Source organism: Monodelphis domestica, chromosome X (genome assembly GCF_027887165.1).
Source record: "Monodelphis domestica isolate mMonDom1 chromosome X, mMonDom1.pri, whole genome shotgun sequence".
NCBI classification, from domain to species: Eukaryota; Metazoa; Chordata; class Mammalia; order Didelphimorphia; family Didelphidae; genus Monodelphis; species Monodelphis domestica.
The window spans coordinates 31,955,314-31,980,805 of NC_077235.1; the positions used below are offsets into that span (position 1 = coordinate 31,955,314).

The following is a 25,492-nucleotide window of genomic DNA, read 5'->3' on the forward strand; positions in this document are numbered from 1 at the left end:
CCTCTTTTCTTACCAAGACCAATGCCTCTCCTTGTACCCTTGATTCTGTCTGCTCTGGGAGTTCGCCTTTTCCATCATCCTCTTTCTCCCTGATCTTTAATCTCACTGGTGGCATTCCTGTTGCCCACAACTGTCCAGGTTGTCAAAAAGACCTGCTGCCTAGGTCTCCCCAATCAGTGCCTACTTGCCCCTGCCTTCCCCCTAGCTATTGTCCTATGTCTGTCCTCCCTTTAGAGCCAAATTTCTTTTTCTTTTATTTTTTTATTCTGTAATTTTTTCCAATTACATTTAAAATGATTTTTTACATTTGTTTTCTGTCCAAATTCTCCCTCCCTCCTCTTGCCCCTCCCTGAGACAGTGAACAATTGACATAGGTTATACATGTACAATCATGAAAAACATTTCTATATTAGCTCTATCGTAGGAGATGACACACCAAAAAAATGGAGAAGAAAATAAAGTGGAAAGTGGTCTGCTTTAATCTACATCCAGACTCCATCAGTTCTGTCTCTGGAGGTGGGTAGTATTTTATCATCATTAGTCCTTTGGAGCTGTCTTGGATCATTGCATTGCTGAGACTAGTTAAACCTTTCACAATTGATCATTGTGCAATATCATTACAATGTTCTTCTGGTTCTGCTTATTTGACTCTGCATCAGTTCATGGAGGTCTTTCGAGCTCTTTCTGAAATCCTCCTGCTTATTCCTTATAGCACAGTAGTATTCCATCACCATCATGTACCAGTTTGTTCAGCCATTACCCTCTCACTTTCCATTTATTTGCCTCCACAGAAAAGCTGCTAGAAATATTTTGGTATAAATAAGTCCTTTCCCCTTTTAATTGGTCTCTTTGGGATACAGACCAAGTAGTATCAACCAGTTAATTAAAATCACTGTCATAAAGTTACCAAGCTCTTAATTGCCAGATCCAATTGCTTCTTCCTAGTCCTCATTCTTTTTTCTTTGCATCATTTAACTCTGTGGAACATCCTCTCCTTTTTCATCTCTTCTCTCTGGGTCTCTGTGATACTGCCCTCTTTCGGTTCTCCTTGTACCTATCTGGCCATTCCTTCTCAGTCTCCTTTGTTGGATCCATCACCCATGACCTGCTATCTAACTGTAATTCTACCTCAAAGTGCTGGTCCAGACCTTTGCCTCCTCCTTTCTCTTTCCGTACCTTCTCTCTTTTCTTTAGCCCTTACCTTCTGTCTTGGAATCAATACTGTGTATCTCTTGATTTCATCCACTTCTATGGGTTTAATTTTCATCTTCATGCATATGACCCCCAGATCTATATATCCAGTCCTAGGCTTTCTCCTGAGCTCCAGGCCTTCACCAGCTGCCTATTGGTTTGGAAGGATTTTTAGTGCAGTTTCAGCTTTCACTGCTACTAAGCCGCCATCTTGGCAGCTGCCTATTGGAACTCTTGTACTGGATATTGTGAAGACCTCTACCTATCCCTGTCCCGTTATATTTCTCCCGAAACCCACTTGCTTTCCTAACATCCTGATTTTCAAGAGCCCTATCACTTTCCATTCACCCAGCTTCACCGCCTTGGGATCACCTCTGACTCTTCCCCCGTCTCACCCATCACATCCAATTGATTGCCAGTTTTTGTAGATTCTCATTCTATATCCCATCTTCCTCCATTCCCTCCTCTTTCCCCACACATACAGTCATGATCAAAGTTCAGGCCCTTGTTGCTTTTCACCTGGACTATTGGAGGAGCCTCTTCTTCAAGCTATTGCTCCCTGCAGCCCATTCTTCACACAGCTGCCTGAGGGATCACATCACTCCCTGCTCTTCCAAAAGCTGCAGTTGCTCTCCTATCTCTAGGATAAAATGCAAACTCCTCCATTTGGTATTTAAAGCCCTTGGGATCTGGCTGCAGCCTACCTTTCCGGGGTGGGGGGAGCTTATGACACATTACTCCCCTTCACACACACTATATACCAGTCCAACTGCCTCCTTGCTGTCCCTCCCACATGACATTCCAGCTCCCATCTCTTCATCTCTTTCAATCCCTAGCTCCTTTCAAAGCTCAGCCCCAGTGCCACCTCCTACAGGGAATCTTTACTGATCCTCCCCCAGCTGCCGGTGCTCCCTCCAATTTTTCTGTCTCAATTTCGTACCTTTGTGTGTGTTCGTGTGGGTACTATCATTTCCTCTGAACTTTGCTGAAGATGGGCACTCTTGGCGTGCGGATCTGTGTCGGAGCTCCTGGTTAGAGTCACCAACACTTGGCAAAGGTTTAATAAATGTTTATTGATTGGTCGAAGGGCCAGAACTTCTCAGAGCTAGTAGGGATTAAATTAAGCCGAATCAAGAAAAGGGAGGATTTCTCTACTCTGTTCCTTGTCTACATGCTCCAGCACCTATGTTGGGACTCTCATGGAAAGGTGCTCCATAACCGTTTTGGTGGTGATGGCATCGTGGGCCTCACTGTCTCCTCACTTCTGATTTAGAGAGGAAAAGTCATAGGACAGGGTTTGAGTGTGTTTTCAGTGCTTGAATTTCTTAGGCCCAAAGGGTATGTACAGCATACTCTGATACTGCAGACTGTGAAGGAGGGTAGGGAATCCTCCTTCCTCCTTTGAAACACGAGAGAAGGACAGAGAGGAAAGCTTTCATCACCACGGATTGTTTAAAAAGTGGTTCATCTCGATTCAGTAGACATCTTTTATTTAGTAGGCTCTTACTACGTGTTTTCAGAATGTTCCTTTTTTGTGTTGCTAATAACTGAGAACTCTTGGCGGAAGGAGAAGGTTAAAAAGAGCTAATCATCTTCAGGTGCCTTTCATGAAGGGTTGTCAAGTGGTAGAGGAAATAGACTTGTTCTGCCTCACACCAGGGCCCAGAACCGGGAACGAGGAATGACAGTGATGGAGACTCCACACATGAGGGGAACAAAACTAATAAGAATTATTATATTATTGTTTGGTTGATTGCTTGTATCTGACTCTCTGTGATACCATTTGGGCTTTTCTTGGCCAAGACACTGGAGTGGCTTGCCATTTCCTTCTCCAACTTGTTTTACAGTGAGGAAACTGAGGCAAACAGGGTGCTGTGATTTGCCCAGGGTCACACAGCTAGGAAATACCCGAAGCCAGGTTTGAGTTCAGATCTTCCTGACATTAGGCCCAGCACTCAATCCACTGCTCCACTTAGCTACCCCCAAAATAACTATTAAAAACATATACAAAAGTGGAATGGGTTACTTTGGGCATAGTTATTTCCCCCTCAATAAAGAGCTCTTTATTGGGCAGCGGGGTGGCTCAGTGGATAGAGAGCCAGGCCTAGAGATGGGAGGTCTTGGGGTTCAAATCTGGTCTCAAATACTTCCTAGTTGTGTGACTCTGGATAAGTCACTTAACCTCCATTGCCCAGCCCCTACTGCTCAACTGCCTTGGAACCAATACACAATATTGATTCCAAGATGGACGGTGAGGGTTAAAAAAATAAAGGGCTCCAAGCAGAGCTTGAGTGACTACTTGTTGGATATATTGTAGAGCAGATTTAGGCACAGGTTGGACCAGAAACCCTCTGAGATTCCTTCCAAGTTAGGATTCTAGGATTTGAGTTGGGGGAGCAAACCACCGTACTTCAAAGTCAGAGGCCTGTGGTTCCAGCCAGCTCTGCCACTTAACTAGCCATCTGACCTTGGGCAAGTCCCTTATCTCTTGGAGCATTGTCTACACAGAAAGAACAATAATCCTCTCACTCCTTATTTCAGGCTCGTGAGGACCAAGAAGCCCAGGATTGGATTTGGAGTAGACCTCGAGGACCATCCAGCCAAGTCTATCAGCCAAGACTGCAGTAGGACGTAGCCACTGGGTGGTTATCCTGCCTCTGCCTGAAGGCCTCCAATGAGTGGGAAGCCATTCCATCCTGAGGTATCTGATGCCACTTGTCAATATCTCACTGTTCCCAGTGCTGCCCTCTGAGACCAACCAGAACAAGTCGAATCCCTCTTCTATGTGGGAGCCCTTCAGGTCCCCCTTAAATCTGGTCCTTGCTGGCTTTGCCATCCCCACATGGCATGGAAGCAAGACCCCTTCCTATTCTACTTGTGGCCCTTTGGCTGCCCTCCAGCTTTGGCAGCTAGGTGGCACCAAAGTGCCTAGAGTCAGGAAGACAGGAGTTCAAAGGTGGCTTCATTTCCTAGCTGTGTGACCCTGGGCAAGTCACGTGACCCAGTTTGCTTCAGTTCCTCAACTGTAAAATGGGGATAATAACAGCACCTATCAGGGTTGTTGTGAGGAACAAATGAAGTAATATTTGTGAATAATGCCTGGCACATAGTAAATGCTATATTTATTATTAATTAGTATTAGTATTAGCCCAGAATAGAGCCTAGTATTTCAGATGTGTGCCGATCAGGGCAGAGGAGGATGGGACCATTATCTCATTACCTGTGGAATCCCTTAATGCACCCCAAGAATGCATTCAATTTCTCTTGGCTGCCATCTCAATCATGGTCTCATATGGAGCTTGCAGTCCACTAACACCTCCAGCTCTTTTTCAGACAGACTGATTTCTAGCCTTGCTTCTCTATTCTCTCCTTATGAAATAGAGGAGAATCAGGGCACAATCCGAGATTGGTACTGGAGGCGTTGGGGCCCAAGCCCACTCTGGTGCTTACTCCTTTTCCAGGCCTCAGTTTCCCTCTCTCAAAACTAAAAGGCTCAAACTCGATGCCTTCTGACTCCCTGCTAGTTGATCCGTCTATGATCTGGGAAAAGTTGATTTTTTTCACCTAAATATAAGACTTCATTTATCTGGATAACATGTTTCTGCAGATGAATGGAAAGATCTGGGAGATCTGAAAGTTTCTCAGTGTGACTCTAAAATTAATGTAAAAATAGCTTCTTTTTTCTCTTTTAACCCATTTCAAGAAGGGGAGGGGGAAAGGCTGGGACCAGCTCAGCAGGGGCTTCGAGGCTGCACGGTTTGGTGGGAAACATACTGGATGGTACGGCAGAAGACTGGGTTTGAGCATGACTCTGTCACTTCCTAACAGTGTGAGTGGCCAGGCCAGTTTCCCCATCTGTAAAATGACAACCACACACGTCTCTCTATTTCCCTTCGAGGGTTATGGCAGGGTGAGGGGCAAATAAAAACCCGGATGTTCAGTTCAGCAAACTCATGGAACACTTGGGAGGCACCTTCTCTGCATGAGAGCTTTTGATATGACTTAATTGAACCGTGCCAGCCCTGGATCATTTGTGGCTAGATGTGATCTCTCTTGAAAGAAGAAGAATTTCCTGTTTTTTATTGGGAGATCTATGAGACAGATATGAAGGAAGAGCTCTCATTTCTATGCCATTGTGAGGCTCACAAAACATTTTCCTCCTAACAGCCCTGTAGGTTACAGAGATTTTCAATATTAATATCCTCATACGGCTGATGAGGAATGTGACTCGTAGCCATTATATAGCCCATCACCCAAAGGCCACTGTGGACAAGAGGCCTTTTCTAATTTCCCTTAGTTGTTAGTGGCCCACTCCCCTATTGCATTGTGACCTTAGAAAAGTCATTTAATCTCTTTAGGCCTCAAATTCCTCATCTGTAAAATAAGGGGTTGTGTGGCTAAGCAGGCTCCAAGGCTCTGATTTTATTTTATGTTCATTCATCTGTATATATATTGTTTTCCTCCAGTAGAATGTCCTGAGGACAAGGACTCTGCCATTTTGTATTTTGTATCTCAGGGCCTGGTATACAGTCAGCACTTAATATATGCTTAATGAGTTTAGTTTAAGGACCATTATTATGCTCAACACAATTCCAGGAACAGACTCTTTAAGGATTCTTTCAAAGCCCTTTTCTGTAGGCCATTCTGCTCTGCAGTAGCTCTGTTGCCTATTTGGGAGGTAACAGGGTCCCCCTCATGGAGCTCCTTCTTTACACTCCAGAGGGGATTCATGGATGTTCAGTCATGGGTTGGACTAGATGGCTTCTCTGGTCTTTTCCCAACCTGAGATTCTCTGGTGGACTGCGTCAATGCCAATTCCTCCCATTTCAATTTTTCATTGAGGATTGGGTATCTTGGGGCTCAGGGGATCCAAAAGAAACCAAGCTGATCCCAGCTGAAGGGCAAGCTAAGACATCTGGGTAGTAATAGTGGGACGACCTTAGGAAAATGCTGGTAGCCCTGCCTTCTCGTCTGGATTCTCTGTGACCTCAGACCGTTCCTTTCTGTGACTTGGTTTCTTCCTTCATAAAATGAGGGGTTTGAATTGGTCTTAGCGCTAACATTCTAGATGTTATGCTTCGGGGGCCTTTCCAGTGCCAACATCTAGTTCTACCTAAAAGTTGACAGATCCCTGTATTTCTGTGATGCTCTCAAGAAAGGAGTAGAAGAGAGGTGACCATAGAACACCCACAGCCCCAAAGCAAAGCTGGAAGGATAACCAGGGGCCTTGTGGGGAGGAGGTCTAATGCTCTGAGAGAAGGCAAGTGGTTGAATGGATGCCGTTGTTCACTAAGCTCACTGTGGGAAAGATGGAAGGGTTTAGAAAAGAGTTGGCTTCTTCTCTTGGTACAGACATTCTGTACCCTGTGTGTGTGTTGGAGGTGGGGGGAGGGCAGAAGGAGGGATCTGAGAGTGGTAAAAGCCCTGGCCTGATGCCCACCTTCATCTGTTGCTATGGCAATCTCTTAGCCTTGTGGGCTCAGAATTCTACCAGGCCTGCTTAGATCCTCTGTCCCAGAGGTATCCCCTTCCTCTATGCCCACTTCCTCTTCTATCCTATTACTGCTTGAGGTTGATAGGATCTGAGACAACACTGAGTCCCTTCGTTTTACCAGAGAGAAAGTGAAATCTCTGAAAGGAGAAGGGATTTTTGCACCCCTAGTAATAGGCAGATATGACTAGCCAGTGGCTGGCATTTCAGGGGAGAGGCCTATTATTTTGGATTTCATGGCCCTGTCGCTTCATTGACTCAGAGCCAACAAGCCCAGTTTGAAGCTGAGAACTTAGGGTGAATTCCCACTTCTGTATACTTTGGGACCCCAGAAAGGGCCCAGAGAAGTAAAATTCTCCAACAGTACAAATTCTTTGTCTTATTTTTACAATTTTTAAAAAGAAGTTCTTGACATATTCTGTTTTGACCTAAAAGACACTTTCCAACAAGAACTCACATGACTCCTCCCCTCCAAACATACAAAGTCCATTCCCTGAAGGACGTCTTAGCACAGGCAGATGTGTTCTTTAACTCTAGCAACATGATGCTAACATCAAACGTAGGATGTGCTCAGTCTTGTCTCATCAAGGTGATTTTTTAACGTTTTTAATTTCATAATATTCTGTTACATTCATGTATCGTAATTTGTTCCATCATTTACCAGTCATTGGACACCCACTCTGTTTCCAGATTTTCATCATCATCAATATAGCAGGTCTGAACACCTGTGCATGTGCAAAAATTGTCCCAGTAGTGGGCCACCAGGGTCAAAGGGTATAAGTAATTGAGTATCTTTTGTTGCGTAATTTTAAATTGTTTTTTTCAAATGGTTGAACTCAACACTTCACAGCTCCACCAGCAGTGAATTAATGTTCCTATCCTCTCACAATGATCTTTTCCATCTTTTGGAATAAAATGCATCCTTTTAGCTAATGCTTCCAGCCATATTCTCCATTGATATTTTGGGCCATGGAAGTCTTTGCATTTCTCTTCTTTCATCTTCCTCTCACCTGTACCCTCTGCCTATAAACTGGGAAAAATGGGCAACAGAATGGAGATCATGACCCAGGCCCCAAACTGTGAGACCACTGCCTTCTTTTTCTTCACAAAACAGCCTTTGGCTCACCCATGGGCAGGTCATCTGGGTTGGAGGGGGCAGATAAGGCAGAGGAGAGAACTAGCTATGAAGGTCTAACTCAAATATTCCTACCCTTTCCTGCCTTCTTGCTCCAGGCTGGCTTTTTCTGACCAAGCCTTTGACTTCTCTAGCCTCTCACCCAAAGGTAGGTCCCTGGGTATCCTCCTAGTTGTTTGATTTGTAATCACAGCCCTGCTTCTTACTAGTTGAGGAGTCTTCTTTTTTCCTGGAAATTGAGAGGTGTGCTGCCCCCTGCCCAGTAACCCAATGGGAGAGCTTCCTCTCTCTGGGCATGTATGGGAGGGGCAGGACATGTGGTCTTGGCCCTGCTTCTGCACAGGACTAGGGTCTGAGGAGTGGGGTGGGGAGGGGACCGGCACTACATCTCTAAAAGGTTTGCCATCACTACTCTAGAACTATTATAGACAAATTCCAGAACTCCCAGGCCAAGGAAAAAGTACTATAAACTGCCAGAGGCACAAAATCCAAATATCAATGAGCTTCAAGTGAGGGCTACATAGGACCTAGCAGCTTCTATATTAAAAGGCCAGAAAGTATGGAATGGAGAGGAGGGGGGAGGGAGGAAGAAAGGGAGAGAGAGAAAAGAGAAAGAGAGGGAAGGGGAGGGAGGAAGAAAGGGAGAGAGAGAATGAGAGAGAGAAAAGAGAAAGAGAGAGAAAGAAAGAAAGAAAGAGAGAAAGAAAGAAAGAAAGAGAGAGAAAGAAAGAAAGAAAGAGAGAGAAAGAAAGAAAGAAAGAAAGAAAGAAAGAAAGAAAGAAAGAGAGAGAAAGAAAGAAAGAAAGAAAGAAAGAAAGAAAGAAAGAGAGAAAGAAAGAAGGAAAGAAAGAAAAAGAAAGAAAAAAAGAAGAAAGAAAGAAAGAAAGAAAGAAAGAAAGAAAGAAAGAAAGAAAGAAAGAAAGAAAGAGAAAGAAAGAAAGGAGGGAGTGAGAGAAAGGAAGGGAGGGAGGGGGAGAGAGAAAGACAGAGAGGGAGAGGGGGGGTATGGCCCCCAATTCTCTCAGAGTCTTTCTCTTTTGAGGTCCTTGGGCCTTTTAGAAAGGCCTGAAGTGGTACTTTCTTAATCTGGTTGCCCAGTGATACCGTCACAAGCCATCCTCCCTACAGACTGACCACTGACTCAGATGCTAAGTGGATCCAGCCTGCCTCCTCCCGGTCTCCATCTACTTGGTAGAAGGATATGGTGGGGAGGGAGAGGTAAGCTGGGGGCGATCCTGGGGAGTTTGGGGTCCCCCCCCCATCAGCAGAGAGGAGGTTCTTTCTCTTGCCAGAGCCAAAGCAGCCCCTTTTATTTCCTATTTGGCTAAGTGAGCCTGTGTTGACAATTACCCAGTCTTCACTCTTCCTGGTGTAAAAGTGCTAATGAGGTTCCCAGGTAAATACAGCATTTAGATTCGTGTAGCCTGGAGGAAGGCACCAAATGGGGGTAGGGGGAAGGCTGTGCAGCCTTCGCCTTCGCCTTCGGAAAGAAGCTCTTTTCCTTGGTTTGGGGGATTCTCCCGAGGCTCCCAGGGTACTGCACAGGACCCAACCCCCAAGACTTGTTTCTCACACAGATTCTATCTAGCACCAGTGAGGATGTGACCTTAGGTAAGTCATTAACCCCTCCCAGAGAGTTCCTTCTCTGCCAAAAAAGAGGGAAGATTGACCCTTTGCAAGCTTATTGATGTGAACGCCAGAGTGGGAGAGAGATGGAAATTGTTAACGATAATATTGACCTAAAGCAGAGAGTGGGAGAAGCCTCCCGAGAGGAAGGACCCCTCCTGAGGCTCTCGGTCACTGTGGTGGCCCCCGAGGAAGGGGGACGTGTGTGTCGGACTTGGATAAAGGCCTAGATGGGATGCTTATTAGATTTGTAGATGCTGAGGCTGGATGCGCTCCTTAACACACTGACAAGGTCAGGAGCCAAAGAGATGCTGGCAGGTGGCACTGGTGAGCTGCCACATCAAATAGGAATAAATGTCAAGGTCTGGATGCATTGAAGCCTCGGCCACCCTGGCTGGAGGAGAAGGGCGTCCAGGGAGTCCAGAAGGAGGCTGCCCCCAACGAAGACAGTCTGGGGGTCCATTGACAGGAGCCGGTGAGGGAGGGGCAGCGCCTCTCCAGAACCCCCAGAAGAGGGTGACCAACCGGCATTTGCCCCCACCCCCAGCTATTTAAGATGGCTTGAAGGAACTACAGGAGTTTTGCTTGGAGAAGACTTGGGGGCCATAAGAACTGCCTTCCAGTCACAGAAATGGGGAGATGAGGCTTTCCGGCAGGGGAGTAGCCCTGGGGCTGAAAGGGAAAAGAAGAGGAGAGAAAGGATTTTCCTATCCCAGGAGCCATTTGGTGGAGAGATTCCGCCTTTAAGGTGTGTGAGGCACTTGGCTAAATGCTAGAGAGAAATCTACTAACACTTCCTGCCCTCAAGGAACTTCTAATCCCCCCTGAGCCCAAGAGGATTAGAGAGTGCGAGAAAGTGCATCCTCGAGCCCCACTCCAAGGTTGTGCTTGACTGGGAGAAGATGGAGATGAAGCCTGAAAGGCCTGCAGCTTGGTGGGAAGGTGTCTGGGAAATGGGGTGGTAGCCAGGGGAGGAGAAAATGAAGGCTCATCTATCAGTGCCTTGTAGCCCTGGGATGGAATCTAAGGTTCTGGAGAGAGGAGACGAGGACCAGGTGGAGGAGAGCCCTGCGATTCTGAGACTGCTTCCAACTCCTATTCCAGTTCTGTGATTAGAGCTATTATTTCCTGGTTTACAGGTGGAGAAACTGAGCCACAGAGAAGCAGAAGCTAATCAATCAAGAGATATTTATGTGCCCATTATAGGCGGTGCCCTTTACTGGGAGCTGTGGTGGGGAGGGAGACACAGAGAGAGAGACACACACAGAGAGATACAGAGACAGAACAAGAGCCAGACAGAGAATGAGAGAGACAGACAGAGGAGACAGAGACAGAACAAGAGAAAAACAGAGAGATAGAAACAGAACAAGAGAAGGACAGAGAAACAGAGAATGAGAGACAGAGACAGAGAGACAGAGACAGAACAAGAGCCAGCCAGAGAGAGATAGAGAGAACAAGAGACATACAGAAGGAGACAGTGACAGAAAATGAGAGGGAGAGACAGAGGGAGACACAGAGACAGAACAAGAGCCAGGCAGAGAGAGACAGGAGGAGACAGAGACAGAACAAGAGAAAGACAGAGAGACAAACAGAAAATGAGAAAGAGACAGAGAAAGACATAGAGACAGAACAAGAGCCAGGCAGAGAGAGACAGAGAAAGACACAGACAGACAGAGGAGACAGAGATAGAAGGATACAGAGACAGAACAAGAGAAAGACAGACAGAAACAGAGAGAGAGAGACAGAGAATGAGAGGGACAGACAAAGACACAGACACAGAACAAGAGCCAGACAGAGATAGAACGAGAGACAGACAGAGACAGAGGAGACAGAGAAGGAGACAGAGACAGAACAAGAGAAAGACAGAGAGACAGAGAGAACGAGAGAGAAAGAGACAGAGGCAGATAGAGACAGAATGAGAGGGAGAGACAGAGACAGAAGGAGAGGGAGAGAGATATAACAAGAGACAGACAGAGGGAGACAGACAAAGAGAGAACCCTGTTTCTGCCTTCAAAGAGTTTACAATCTGGGGGGAAGACAGGGCACATTCATATCCCAAGGCAATATATACTGTAGGTGTCCAATAAGTAGAAGAGTCAGTAGATAATACTAGATAAGGGAGAGATCACTGGATTGGGATGACCAGGAAAGAAGGTTACTTCTGAGTTGGGTCTTGAAGGAATTGGGCACAGAGGAAGAAATCCAAGTGGAGAAGTCCTCCAGGCTTTTGGAGATGGACCACAGTGAAGGATAGTCTTAGGGAGGTTTTAGATTTATCCACATAGGGCCATTGAATGAAGATGTGGCAAGGGGCAGCTGGGTAGTTCAGTGGAAAGAGAACCAGGCCTGAAGATGGGAGTCCTGGGTTCAAAGTTTACTTCAGATATTTCCTAGCTATCCAATAAGTCACTTAACCCCCATCGCCTAGCCCTTACTGCTCTTCTGCCTTAGAAGCAATACATAGTATTAATTTTAAGATGGAAGGCGAGTTGAAAAAAATTTCCTTTTTAATATGGGAGCAGTCAAGCTCCCCAAAGGAAAGGGGGTAGAGAGATGAATCCTGAGAACGGAACCCCTATGTCTATGGAGCAGGAGGAAGGAAATTGACTCCCAGAAGGAGGAGAGACGATGTATCCCAGAAGCCAAGGGAGAAAGGGTCTACAAGATGGAGGTGGTCAACACTGCGGAATGTAGAAGAGTCTAGGTGCATGTAATGAATCTTCGGAGTCTTTGAGGACTTGGGAGAGCCTTTCTGAAGAGGCCGAGGTTCAGTGGTTAAACAAATGGCTGATGGAGAAATGGCAACGCCAGATCTAGACCATTTGTTTCAACAGTTTGGCAGTGAAGGAAACAAAGAAAGGTTAGTAGCCAGGGTAGCTGAGAAGGGAGCTCTGAACATGCTTCTAGACGGTAGGGGAGAAGTTGGTGGATTGGAAGAGACTAACGATATTGAAGTACGAAGGGGATAATTGAGGAAGCAAGATCTGAGAGGATGGGGGGAATGAGATCCAGGGAACAGAGATGGGTCTTGGAAAGGAGGAGGCCCAGCTCTTTAAAGCTTGTCTTTTGAGACAAGCAGAGATGACTGTAGAGACAGACAGATGCTTGGAATTCAAGAAAAGGGATGGTCTACACCTCAGATATGTTGATGGTTGGGGGAAATGTTCTTAAGTGGTGAGTCAAAGTGGCAAAGCCAGAGTGAGCCCAGTGTGTCTAGTCTTGCTTCTTTACCTGCTAGATCATGCCCTACTTCTCTGATAAAGTAAATGGCTCCTCTGGTGAGGATCTCTCATCAATCTCACCTGCTTACTTTTAAAACTGTTGCCTCTCAGGGGGCAGCTGGGTGGCTCAGTGGATTAAGAGTAAGGCCCAGAGATGGGAGGTCCTGGATTCAAATGTGACCTGAGATACTTCCTGGCTGTGTGACTCTGGGCAAGTCATTTACCCCACATTGCCCAGCTCTTACCGCTCTTCTGCTTTGAAACCAATGCACAATATTGTGAGGGTTTTTAAAAAACTTGCCTCTCAGACAGCTAAGCCTAGAGACAGGGGTGAGGAGGTCCTAGGTTCAAATCTGACCTCAGACACTTCCTATCTTTATGACCTTGGGCCAAATCATTTAACTCCCATTGCCTAGCCAACACAGAACAGGCAAGGTTTTAACAGAAGCTGTTCCCTCCTGTCCTGCCCTCATCGGAAACAGAGATGTCATCATTGACTAATAGGGACGAAGGCCTTTGATGCCGTGTGTTCACTTGTAGCCACACATCATGGGAAAAGTTAACAGTGGGCCTGTTTGGCCTCCCTCACAGGTTCTCCTTGTTGTGACTTTAACTAGGACTTCTGAGGTTCCCGAACATTGTTCCTTCCCTCTCTCAGTGCTACTAGGACCTTTCTGAAGTCACCTTTTCCTCTTTTGCCCCTGCCTACTGGGACTCCTTGGCTGCCCTTCCTGGGTTTCCCGGAGATCATCCATGAGGTGCTTGGGTAGCCCCATTGTGCTTATCCTGGGCCAGCAAGGTGAGAGGGGAGCATCCCTCTCCTAGAGCCTGTAGCTCTCGGCCTCCTGGCTTGCTATCTCCCCTTTTTCCTCCTGCCCCAGCCCAGGTCCCCAGCTGCCCTTGGCCTGGAATCTCCCGCAGGCAGGCCGGAAGCATTTTGTGGCCCTCTCTGGGCCTCCTGCACAATGCACTTTTCAGTTATCTCTGTGATGCTGCTGGCCCTGATTTCCCTCCCTCTCATCTAGGCCATGAGGAAGGCAGCCTTCCAGCCTGGGGCTGCCATAAGGGAAGAATGACCCTTTTGTTCCCTGCCTTCCCTTTTCTACTAGCAGCAGTTCATTAAATCTTCTTCCCTCTCCACCCCCCCTTCCTGCTGGCCAGTGGTCCAGCTGACCTGTTTACCAGCCTCCCATTCTCCTGCCGGATGTGGCTTTAAGAGCTGCCGGACCTGCTTTGAGGTCATCACTTTGGCCAGAACTAGAAAGAAGTGAGGTCCCCGGGTGGGTGTATTTTCTTTTAACAGTGGCCAAGCCTGTTTCTTAAATGGCAGGGGCCTACTGGCTTCCCCAGGACCATGTCTGCATCCAGGATAAAGGAGGATTGCCTTTAGGGCAGCAACCCGTCAGTCAGTCTAGGTTTATTAAGGCCCATGCCTTCCCCAGCCTGCTGCTAACCAATATGCTGAACCTCCTTGGCCTCGATTTCTCAATATGGGAAATGAGACCAATCTGGTTCACCTGGTATCAAGGATGGAGAGAAATAGAATATTTTTTGTGGAAGACGTGGTAGTAGCATCCTGACTGCAGGGGGTGAGGTCCATGGGATGCTTCTCATCTCCACAAGCCAGAAGATTTCTCTCTGGGTTGGAGCATTCTGGGAATCCAGAATCATAGTCCTTCTCATCACCCATTCTCGAGGTTAGAAAATGGATCTCCTGTGAGCTTCTCTCCCTGCACAGCATTACCACATGGGCACTTTGCTGAGGTAGGGTGGCCATACTGCTCCTCCCTACCATTAGCCTGTAGAATGTCAGCAAGCCCAACCCAGTTCTTCTCCCTTTCCTTCTGGCTCTAAGTTCCCCATTGATGAGGAATTGACTCGTGGGGCAACACCTACCCAGTGCCCCCTGGCCTCCCGCCACCCTGACTATCTTTTCCAAATCTTGCTTTTACCAACCATTGTCAAATGAAGGGCCAGAAAGAAGTGGAGAAGACTAGAGCTCCAGTTCCAGGCAGCATGTCAGCAGGTAGACAGACAGTGAGGCCCTCTAGGGTTAGGGTTAGACCTGCCTTGGACATCTTGTTGGTCTCAGAGCCAGAGACAGGGTGGGAGGCGACTCTCCCTTCTTGCCCTCTTTACCAGAGTTTCTGTGAGGCTGTGCAAGGAGTGACTGGTCGTGGCAGTGCTAGGCTCTGGAAGAGAAGCTGGATGCTCTCAATGTGGTAAGGGGGAGAGGGGCAGGATCACTGGACTAGCACAGAGGGTCATTTGACATTCAGGCAGCCTGTTCCTTCCTTCCTTCCTCCCCTTCCTTCCTTCCTTCCTTCCTTCCTTCCTTCCTTCCTTCCTTCCTTCCTTCCTTCCTTCCTTCCTTCCTTCCGTCTTGTCCCAGAATAAGAAAATAATGGTGATCTTATGAGAACATGTGCCCCGCAACGAGCAGATTCCAAGCAGTAAGAGGATCTCAGCGTCTTGTTGCCAGGCCAGCTAGTTTTCTTCTTTGAATTAGCTGAGATAAGTGTCCGGAGCCTTCTCGGGCCTGGGGCAGGCAGCAAAGCCTGGGGTTGAATGGAGAATGGAATGTTAAGAGCTTATTGGAATCCCTCTCATCCCCAAATCCCCAAGTCTGACACTGGAAAAGCCCAAGGAATCAGGGAAGTTGATGACCGGCCTGGGGGGTCAGACCCTTTCTAGGGGACCCCACACAAGCCCCAGGGTTTCTGGGCCTCAGTTGCCTGCTCTGCAGAAAGGCTTGTGTTCTATGCTCCCTTCCAGCTCTCAGACAACACAGTCTGAACTCTGTCCTGGAGAATCAGGGCTGATTATTCATTTTATGACTTGAGCTGCGTAGGCTTTACTGTATCTGTACTTACCTCCATATTAACACATTATCAGTGTCTGACCCTGCACTGGCACCTCAGACTAGGATGGCACGGGCGCTTAAGCCATTTCACACCGTTGATTTCGATGCTTCCTGGCTGGGGCATAGCTCAGCTGTCTACACATGCAGTTCCTGAGTTGATGATGGGGCATGACCCCATAGAAGGCTTTCGGAATCCCGGGCAAGTTTTCTGAAGGACTAGACCAGGACTAGTTGACTAGGTAGGGGGAGGGCTGGATGAATGGACCCCTCTCAGAAGTCGGAAGCCTCCCTCCCCTTAAGGTCAATGGCTTCTACTCTTCTCTACCCAGTCTCTGACTGGAATTACTCCAGTGGAGAAAAGACAGGGGCTTTGTGGGAGACCAAACTGGCGACTAGGCCCAATTCTGCCCCTACTTTGTGGCCTTGGCCAAGTCACTTTCCTGATTCCAATTGCCCATCTATAAAATTAGGAGGGATGTTGTACTGGCTTCCTCAGAGCCATGAGGGTCTGAAGAGGTACTGGCCTCTGGGAAGATGTGCTATTATTAAAGTCCTACCAGCTAGCAGCTGAAATATTCAGATGATTATCAGCCCAAATTCTGGCCATCCGTTCCACAGATGAACCTGGCCTGGAAGGAAATGAGGCTGGATACAATGACCTGGTCATTCAAGTAGAAAATAGGCTAAAGCTCTGTCTGTGCCCTGGGAAGTCTCCAGGCTCTCTCATGAGGCTGTCTGGAAACTGATTCTCAGTGTTTATGTAGCACCCCCTCAGGCCCTTCCTCCTTTCTTTCCCCTTTCTCTACTCATACTCTGGGTCATTCTGGAATGAATACATTGCTCCCCTCCTTCTCCCTCCCCTCCCCAGTATGAGCACAATTTCCTCTTATTTGTACAGTTGAGGAAACTGAGGCTGAGGAAGAGCAGGCCCCAAGGTCACAAATCTTAGTGAAAGAATTGGGATGTGAGCCTTTTTCTAGCATCTCCCCTCCCCTCCCAGGATGCTCAGGGAAAAGAGGGGAAACTCATCTTCAAAAATAGAATTGTAGAATGTCAACCATCAGTGAGTGAGTGAGTGACCTTAGAGGTTAACTGATGCTAACAAGAATAACTATTCCCATTTCAGCAGCACTTGGAGCTTTACCTGGAGCTTTTTGGACACTAATCCTCTTAATTGTTCTAATCCCCATTTTACAGATGAGAACCCTATCAAGGTTCAGTGACTTGCCCAAGATCATGCAGTTAGGAGCAGAACCAAGACTGGGGTCTGAGGTTCCTATATCTTCTTCCAGGTTTATTTCCATTTCCTCCTTTGCTTCATGAACAGGGCCACTATGGAACAGCACAGAGTTTGGAGATTGAAGGCAATGCCAACCTCTTGGGGCTAATGAAGACAGCTTGATCGGGCCTCCATTGAGTAGAAAAAAGAGAAAAAAATTTATGAAGCCACAGGAGAGGGAAGGAAGGAATGTCTTCCCCTACCCACCCCTGTCACAGAAACCTCCTAGAATCCAGAGTTTAAAAGGGCCCTAGAGTGTATATCAATTAATGCCCTCATTTTATTTTATTTTTTATGTGTCTCTTCATTCCCGTTTTATTAGGTTATGCCACTGTTTTTTAATTGAAAAATTTTATTTAATTTAGACTATTTTTCCATGGTTACATGATTCATGTTCTTTCCCTCCCCTCCTCCTACCCCCTTCCCGTAGCCAATGAGCAATTCCACTGGGTTTTGCATCTGTCAGTGATCAAGACCTATTTCCATATTGTTGATGTTTGCACTAGGATGATCGTTTAGTCTCCATCCCCAATCCTATCCCATTGACCCATGTGATCAAGCCATTGTTTGTCTTCTGCTTTTCTGCTCCCACATTTCTTCCCCTGGATGTGGAGAGCTTCTTTCTCATGAGTCCCTCCGAATAGTTCTGGATCATTGCATTGCTGCTAGTAGAGAAGTCCATTACCTTCGATTATACCACAGTGTATCAGTCTCTGTGTACAGTTTTCCTGGTTCTGCTCCTCTCACTCTGCATCACTTCCTGGAAGTTGTTCCAGTCTACATGGAATTCCTCCACTTTATTCCTTTGAGCACAATAGTATTCCATCACCAACAGATACCACAATTTGTTCAGCCATTCCCCAACTGAAGGGCATCCCCTCATGTTCCAATTTTTTGTCACCACAAAGAGCGCAGCTATGAATATTCTTGTACAAGTCATTTTCCTTATTATCTCTTTAGGGTACAAACCCAGCAGTGCTATGGCTGGATCAAAGGGCAGACAGTCTTTTATCGCCCTTTGGGCATAGTTCCAAATTGCCCTCCGGAATGGTTGGATCAACTCACAATTCCACCAGCGATGCATTAATGTTCCGAGTTTGCCACATCCCCTCCAGTGTTCATTACTTTCCTTTGCTGTCATGTTAGCCAATCTGCTAGGTGTGAGGTGATACCTCAGAGTTGTTTTGATTTGTAATGCCCTTGTTTTTAAAAGAGAAGGGACTGGTCCAAGGTCACAGGTAGTAAGGATTTGAACTCATGTCCTCTAACTCAAATCCTCTCAAAATCAGCTCCTGTCCTTAACTAGGTCTCAGAGGAAGAAATGGTCTTCCCAAGACCAGCCAAATTGCATCCTTTACCACCTTGTTCACTCTAGTCTCCTTAGTAAGCTTTCCCCTTTCATCATCTCTTCCTTCTCTTTACTCTTCATTCTTTATCTGTTGTCTCTTTACCTGTTGACTACAAAAGTGGCAAGGTCTTCCCCAATCCTTGACAATACCTTCCCCTTGACACAGTCATCCCCTTGAGGTGTCAGCCTGTATGGCTTCTCCCTTCATAACCACATTCCTAGAAGAAAGCATTCTTCTTTTGTTGCTTCCACTCTCACTCTCATTTCTCCAGATTTGGCCACTGTCCCCTTGTCTCCACCACCCTAGTCTAGGCCCTCGTGGCTTCTCGTGGCTCCTTGGAGTTGCCTCCTCATTGATCTGCTTGCCTCAAGGCTTTTCTTCTTTCCAGTCTATCCTCCACCTGACCCCTCAAGATGATTTTCCAGGGTACTTCCCTAACTCAGTAAATGGTATAGCTTCCTCATTGCCTCTGGGGTCAAACGGGAACTCCTCTTTGGATCATCTAAAGTCCTCCACCACCTGACCCCAACCCAGCTTTCTAGCCTTGTTACACATTACATTCATACCCACTCCTGCAACCAAACTGGGTTGTTTTGCTGTTCCTCCCACATGGCACTTCTTTCCTCTCCCATTCCATCCCCTCTCTCCCCTTACCTCCTATCTCCTCCCCTCTCCCATCATCTTCCCTCTCCATGCCTAGAATTCACTCCCTTCCCACCTCTGCCTCTTAGAATCCATATTGTCCTCCTCATGTGACATAAATAACCTCCATTATAACATATATAGCAGGTGGTGTCCAGCCTCTGCTCAAAGATGTCCGAGGAGAGGTAGCCCACACCATTTCTGGATGCTCTCATTGGCTGGAAGTTACTCCTACCCATAAGCTTAATTTGCCTTTTTGGGTCGCCCACATGGAACCCTTCTTTATGGCTCTCATGTCTTCCCCTCAGTCTTTTCTCAATCAGTCAGCCAATCAGACCCTAGGCTTGGCTAGGCAGCTGCACTTCTCCATCTACCCTCCAACCAAATGGACTCTACCTCCTTCACCCTCCTGGTTTCTCTTCAGCTGATCAATTCCCATCCTCAACTATGGCGCCCAGAACTGAGCCTAATCATGATGCAACTTGGCCAGAGCAGAGCATGTTCCTGGAAGCTCTTTGCTCCAGAGTGCAGCCTAGGGCAGAATTTGCTTTCTGAGCTGACACATCACTCTGCCCATTCATTGCACTTACAATCCACTGAAGCCCCAGCTCTTCAGAGAAATCGCTGCCTAGTCAGGCTTTGGGGAGGCATCCTTGACATTTTCCTTATCGAATTGCATCTTATTAGGTACAGCCCAGTGGCCTAGCTTGGCCAGACCTTTTGGGACTTACAGGCCAATGGATGGACGGATGGACCGACGAGTGGATGGCTCACTGTGGGAGCAGTGGGAGCTAGATCCATTCTGACTAGTGGGTTAGCTCTCCCCGAGCTTTGTGCCATTTGCAGATTTGATCTAGAGGGTAGACAAAAAAGAGAATGAGAGAGAGAGAGAGGAGAGAGGACAGACAGACAGACAGACAGACAGACAGACAGACAGACAGACAGAGATGAGAAATGAGCTTACTAAGTAATTGGTCCAAAATGTGAAACAGCACAGGGCCAAGCATAGATCTCTGGGCCACTCTGCTAGAGACCTTCTGTCAAGCTGATAATAGACCATTAATAACCACTGTGTAGGCTGGCTGTGCAGCCAACTGGAAATCTGTCCACCCCAATTAGCATTTAGTCCACTTTCTTCCACCTTTTTGACAAGTGCAACTGACTCTAAGAGATCAAGGCCTTGGGAAGAGGACCATTTCTTCCTCTGGAACCTAGGAGAGGACAGGAGCTGATTGTAAGAGGATTTCAGTTAGAGAACATGAGTTCAAATCCTAACTACCCATGTGACCTTGGACCAGTCCCTTCTCTTTAAAATGAGGCCATTAATCAATATACACTCTAGGGTCCTTTTTAACTAGGACCATAGATGAAGTGAGTCAGAATTCACAAATATTTCTTAGAAAATGGGTTTGGGAACTAAACCAAGAGGTAACCAACAAGGAGCCACGGCATCACTGCCGAGGGTCCAGGGACCCCAAAGAATGAAGCTCTTCCCATTTAAGTGCTAACGGGACTGACTGTCACCATGACAAAAGTCAGTGGAGTTAAGTCTGTGAGATGCTGTACTCTCCCAAAGCCACAGTCTAGAAGGCCTCAAGCCCATGGTCTTCTCAAAGCTGCCAGTAAAGCCTGGGAGATTATAGGGGAAGGGAAGTGAAAAGGAACCGAGGGAGTAGGGAGATGGGATGTTTGTACACCAAAGTAGAAGCTTTTAGCTTAGATACTTCCCAGTCCTGCTGCAAGGCAGTGGCCACAGGGCTGGGCCTGAGGGCAATGGCTAGTGGTACCTCAGCCCACCACAGCAGCTGGCTTCAGTGGATGTGATGTGATGGCAGGAGTTGGGTGGAGCCAGAGGAGATAGACAGCTGACATGAGCAGCTACATCTTCACTTGGAGTAAGGTGGTGAAAAGTACCCTTGGGACAAAGCCCTCCCTAGGCTGCCATTCTCCCCAAGCTTGAGCTGCCCAGGCTGGCTCTTCGTGATCACTGCTTCCTTTTCCAGATGTTCACTAGTGGTCTTTTAAAAAGACTGTTCTAGAATTTTCCCAGGAATCAAAGTCAAACCTCATTGACCAATAGTTTGTAGTTTGCAATTATTCCCTTCCCATTTTTGAAAACAAGAGTCAATCAGTCTTCTCCAGTTTGTGGTACCTCTGCCATCCCAGGATCTTTCTGAGAGCACCAGCAGGAGCCGAGGGATATCAGCTAGCTCTTCAAGGCTTTGGGCCCAGTGGCTTGAATTCATCAAAAGCAGTTGAGGGTTCTCTTTTTGCTAGCCAATTTTGTTCATCACTTCCAGTGGTAGGAACATTCTCCTTGGTCAAGAAAACAACCAGAAGTCTGAGAGAATTGTGCATTGTCTGTCATAAATGGTTGGAGGCCCCAAGTATTTGGCCTAAACAGTTAAAGAAGCCCTGAGTTTTCCTTTCCAGCTTCTGCTCATTCTGAATTCACTTTCTCCTTCCCTCCCTTTTTTCCTCTTTCCTTCCCTCCTTCCCTTCCCTCCTTCCTTATTCCCTTCCCTTCTCTCTTTCCTTTCTCCCTTCCCTCCTTTCCTCCTTTCCCTCCTTCTTTCCTCCCTCCCTTCCTTCCTCCCTCCCTCCCTCCCTTCCTTCCTTCCTTCCTTCCTTCCTTCCTTCCTTCCTTCCTTCCTTCCTTCCTTCCTTCCTTCCTCCCTCCCTCCCTCCCTCCTTCCCTCCCTCTCTCCTTTACCCCCATCCCATTCCTGACCCTATTTTGTGGGGCCATGCTACACTTAGATTCACTCTCTGTTATTTGCTCTTGCTCTGGTCTTGTGGCTACCTTCTATAGGCATTTTCAAAAAAATCTAGGTTGGTTGGTGAGTTGCCTATTTATTCAGATCTGTCTCTTTAAACAGCCTCTATTATTCTCCTCCTTGAAATGGTTTCCTTTTGTGCAGTCAGAATTTTATACTTGAGCATCGCCCCCAAAGGAGGATGTCACCTCCTACGTAACAAAAGAAATCGAAGCCATACATTTCCAGCTTCCTCTTTTCTCCAGTTCCACACTTCAGATCACCCATTTGCTCCAGTCTCACAGAGACAGCTGGCCCTTCTCGGGAATATCCACTCCTCATGCCCTTCGTCTCATCCCTTCCCGTAGCCTCTGGCAGCCTGCCCAGGCTTCAATCATCCCCTCTTGAATTATCTGCCTCTCCTTGTCCAGTTACCCCTCTTCTGTGTTCAAACTTCCCCAAATCTCTCCTCTCCTTAAGAATCCGTAGGTTGTCCCCACCATTCCCTCCAGCCAGCATTATAACTTTCTCTTCCCTGTCATAGCCAAGAAGCCTAGAAAAGGCCTCCTCCACTTGCTACCTCCACTTTTCTCACCTCCAACTCACAATCTGGCTTCAGCACTTTTGGGAAACATCTTCCTACGAGGTTGCCAGTGCCTTGTTGGTAGCTAAAACCAGCGCCTTTTTCTCCCTTCTCATCCTGCCTAACCTGCAGTGTTTGACACGGGTCTCCCTCCCCTTACTCCTGCATATTAGGTTTTCATGACCCTGCTCTGTAATGGCAAGCTTACCTGCAGACTGATCCTTTTTATGCTTTCCACCATACATTCATTATCCATATTCCTCTCCCAGTGTGCAAGTGTGCCCCAGGGTCGCTCATTCCTCCTCTCCCCCTTCCTCCTCTCTCTCTCTCCCCCTTTCTTCTCTCTCTTTCTCCCCCTTCCTCCCTCCTCTCTCTCTCTCCCCCTCCCCCCTCTCCCTCCCTCTCTCTCTCCCCCTTTCTCCTTTCTCTTTCCCCCTTCCTCCCTCCTCTCTCTCCCTCTCTCCCTCTCTCTCTCTCTCTCTCTCTCTCTCTCTCTCTCTCTCTCTCTCTCTCTCTCTCTCTCCTCTCCCCCTTCCTCTCTCCTCTCTCTCTCTCTTCCTCCCTCCTCTCTCTCTGTCTCTCTGTCTGTCTGTCTTTCTGTCTCTCTCCTCCTTTTACATCTATCCTCATCTCTTTGTGTACACTACAATCACAACAGGGCAAGCCCTCCTCCCATCGTACCTGGGCAATCCACTTGCCTCCTAATTGGTCCAGTTGGTCTTCCTCTATCAGTTATGGCAGAGCCAACTCAAACCATCTCCTAAGGGCCAATATTAAATTTTCAGCGTGGGCATTTACGCCTTGAAAATCAGGAAGTGTTACAAATCTGGGCTTGACTTACTATCTTTTTGATTGTCTAGACTTAAGAAAGTGATGGAGAAAATGTTAATAATGCATATTAAACTTAAACTTGTTGTGGGCACATTGTTAAACATTTACCAGCCTACTCCTATCCTGTACCCAGTCTCTTCCTTCTCTAATCCATCCTCTACACAGTTCCCAAGTGACTGCTATTAAAACTCAGGTCTAACCATTTTACTCTCCTGCTCAGTAAACTTCAGTGGCTCCCATTGTTTTAGGTTAAAATGGGAGCTCATTTGTTCCATATTTAAAGCCCTTTATAATCTGGGACAATCTTGATTTCTGTGCTGATTGCTAATAACTTCCCCTTATACACTCTACAAGACTCATGCATAGCTGGTTCAGTTGCCATTCCCTCCAAAGGATGGTCCATCTCCCAAGTCCATACTTTGGTGCAGGCTGCTCCCCATGCCCAGAATATGCTCCCTTCTCACCCATGCCTCCTCAATCATATGCCCCAGACTCCTTGAAAGGATAAATTCAAATGCACTCACTTTAGGCCTTTCCTGGTTCCTCCAGTGTCTGCTCCTCTCACTAATTACTGTGTTTATTTTGTGAATATGCTGGTTTATTTGTCTGTGACCAAGCCATATCCCCCAGTAGGATGTAAGTGATTTCTTGCTTTATTTCTGTCCTGAGTGACTAGCACAATGAATAGCCCATGCTAGGGGCTTAATAAATATTTGTTGCTTGACCTTTCAATCAATAAGGCAGGTCAAGAAATTATCAGCTTGATACACTGTGGCACAATCAAATGTAATGGACAGGTCAAATGTAGTGATCCAGGACAATTCTGAGGGACTTATGAGAAAGAACACTGTCCACATCCAGAGAAAGAACTGTGGGAGTAGAAACACAGAAGAAAAACAACTGCTGGATCACATGGGTCGATGAGGATATGACTGGGGATGGAGACTCTAAACGATCATCCTGGTGCAAATATCAATAATATGGAAATAGGTCTGGATCTTGAAAAAAACATGAAAAACCCAGTGGAATAGCTTGTTGGCTATTGGAGGGGGTAGGAGAAGGGGAGGGAAAGAACGTGAATCATGTAACCATGGAAAAATAGTGTAAATTAATTAAATTTAAAAAAGAAAAAAAAGAAATTATCAGCTTCGCCACTTTTGATAATTTGATCATTGATGTTGCCCATCTTTGTGCCAGGCTTGTAATGTTTCCCTACAACTTATGCATGTCCAAGTGATCCATAATAATTGCTCGGGACAAAAACCACTTCTGGTTTTCTCTCCATAGTCCTTTGATCAGTTCTTCTCTGGCTTGTTTCCCCTCTGTTTTTTGGATTTCCTCTCTTCTGAACTTCTCCGTGTCTCGATTGCTACCCTTCTTTCTTCATCAGGGTTATTCTGTCTACCTCAGAGGACTGACAAAGGCAGATTTCTCCCTCTCCTCATTTTAATTTAAAGCCAAGGTTTTAGCCAGGAGTCTGTAAAACCTCTACCTCAGAAATCCAAATCACATTCTCAGCGAATCCTTTCATAGCTAGTTTTCAGTTCCCAAATTTTCTTCTTCTGTATTCCTTTCCATCAATGGGGAACACTGCATGTGCTCCTAGCATCTTCAGTGGATTCTCCAAGACTTTGTCATCTTCGGTAGTACTTTCTGGATGCCTTCTGCAATCCCATTTGTTCCCACATCAATGGCCAAAAGGAGGTAGTAGTCATTCATTTTTACAAGCCCTGCAGAGTTCTCTTTTATGTGTAAGATAGAGAAGTTAAGTGGTGCTGCAGTGGATAGAACGCCAGAGCTGGAGTCAGGAAGACCCCCTTTCTTGAGTTCAAATCCAGCCACAGACACTAGCTGGGTGATCCTGGACAAGTTACTTCACCCTACTTGCCTCATCTGTAAAATGTTCTGGAGAAGGAAATGGAAACCACTCCAGTGTCTTTGCCAAGAAAAACTGAAGTGGGGTCTGAACGAGTTGGGCTGGACTGAAACAACTTAACGGCAACAAATGTCTTGGCTACAAGGGTGCCTCAGGAAGACAGCCGACTCCTCTCACGTCAACAGATAGCATCAGTATACTGTAGTAAGAGAGTCACCAACTGCCACTGTTGGCCTCTTCTTCCTTTCACTTTTTGGCACCCTGGGCTCTGGAGCTACATTATCCCTCCTTAGAGGATAAGCCACTGCTTTCTTCTCCAAGTGCCCAGCTCCATCCTCTTCAGAAAGAGCCCTGTTTTTTCTTCAAGTCAACAGTTTTCCTTTTCCTTCCCTTCTTCCACTATGTGACATTCTTCCATTTAAAAAAAAAACCTTCACCTTCCGACTTAGAATCAATACTATGTACTGGTTCTAAGGCAGAAGAGGCAATGAGGGTGAAGTGACTTGTCCAGGGTCACACAGCTAGGAATGGTCTGAGGCCAGATTCGAACCTGGGACCTCCTGTCTCTAGGCCTGGCTCTCAATCCACTGAGTCACCCAGCTGCCCCCTATTCTTCCACTTTCCAAACTCCCAAGAAGGGTCAGGTTTC

General features: G+C 46.7%; 1 protein-coding gene across 11 annotated transcripts in view; it reads left to right on the forward strand.

The window, feature by feature from the left end:
- Positions 1 to 25,492, forward strand: part of LOC100015800 (actin-binding protein WASF3-like) — a 213,435-nt gene that overhangs the window by 146,733 nt on the left and 41,210 nt on the right. For all 11 annotated transcript variants that reach the window (XM_056808936.1, XM_056808935.1, XM_056808937.1 and 8 more), the window contains one exon: positions 3,733 to 3,892. The gene's annotated coding sequence lies outside the window, so the exon portion shown is untranslated. The remainder of the gene's footprint in view (positions 1 to 3,732; positions 3,893 to 25,492) is intronic.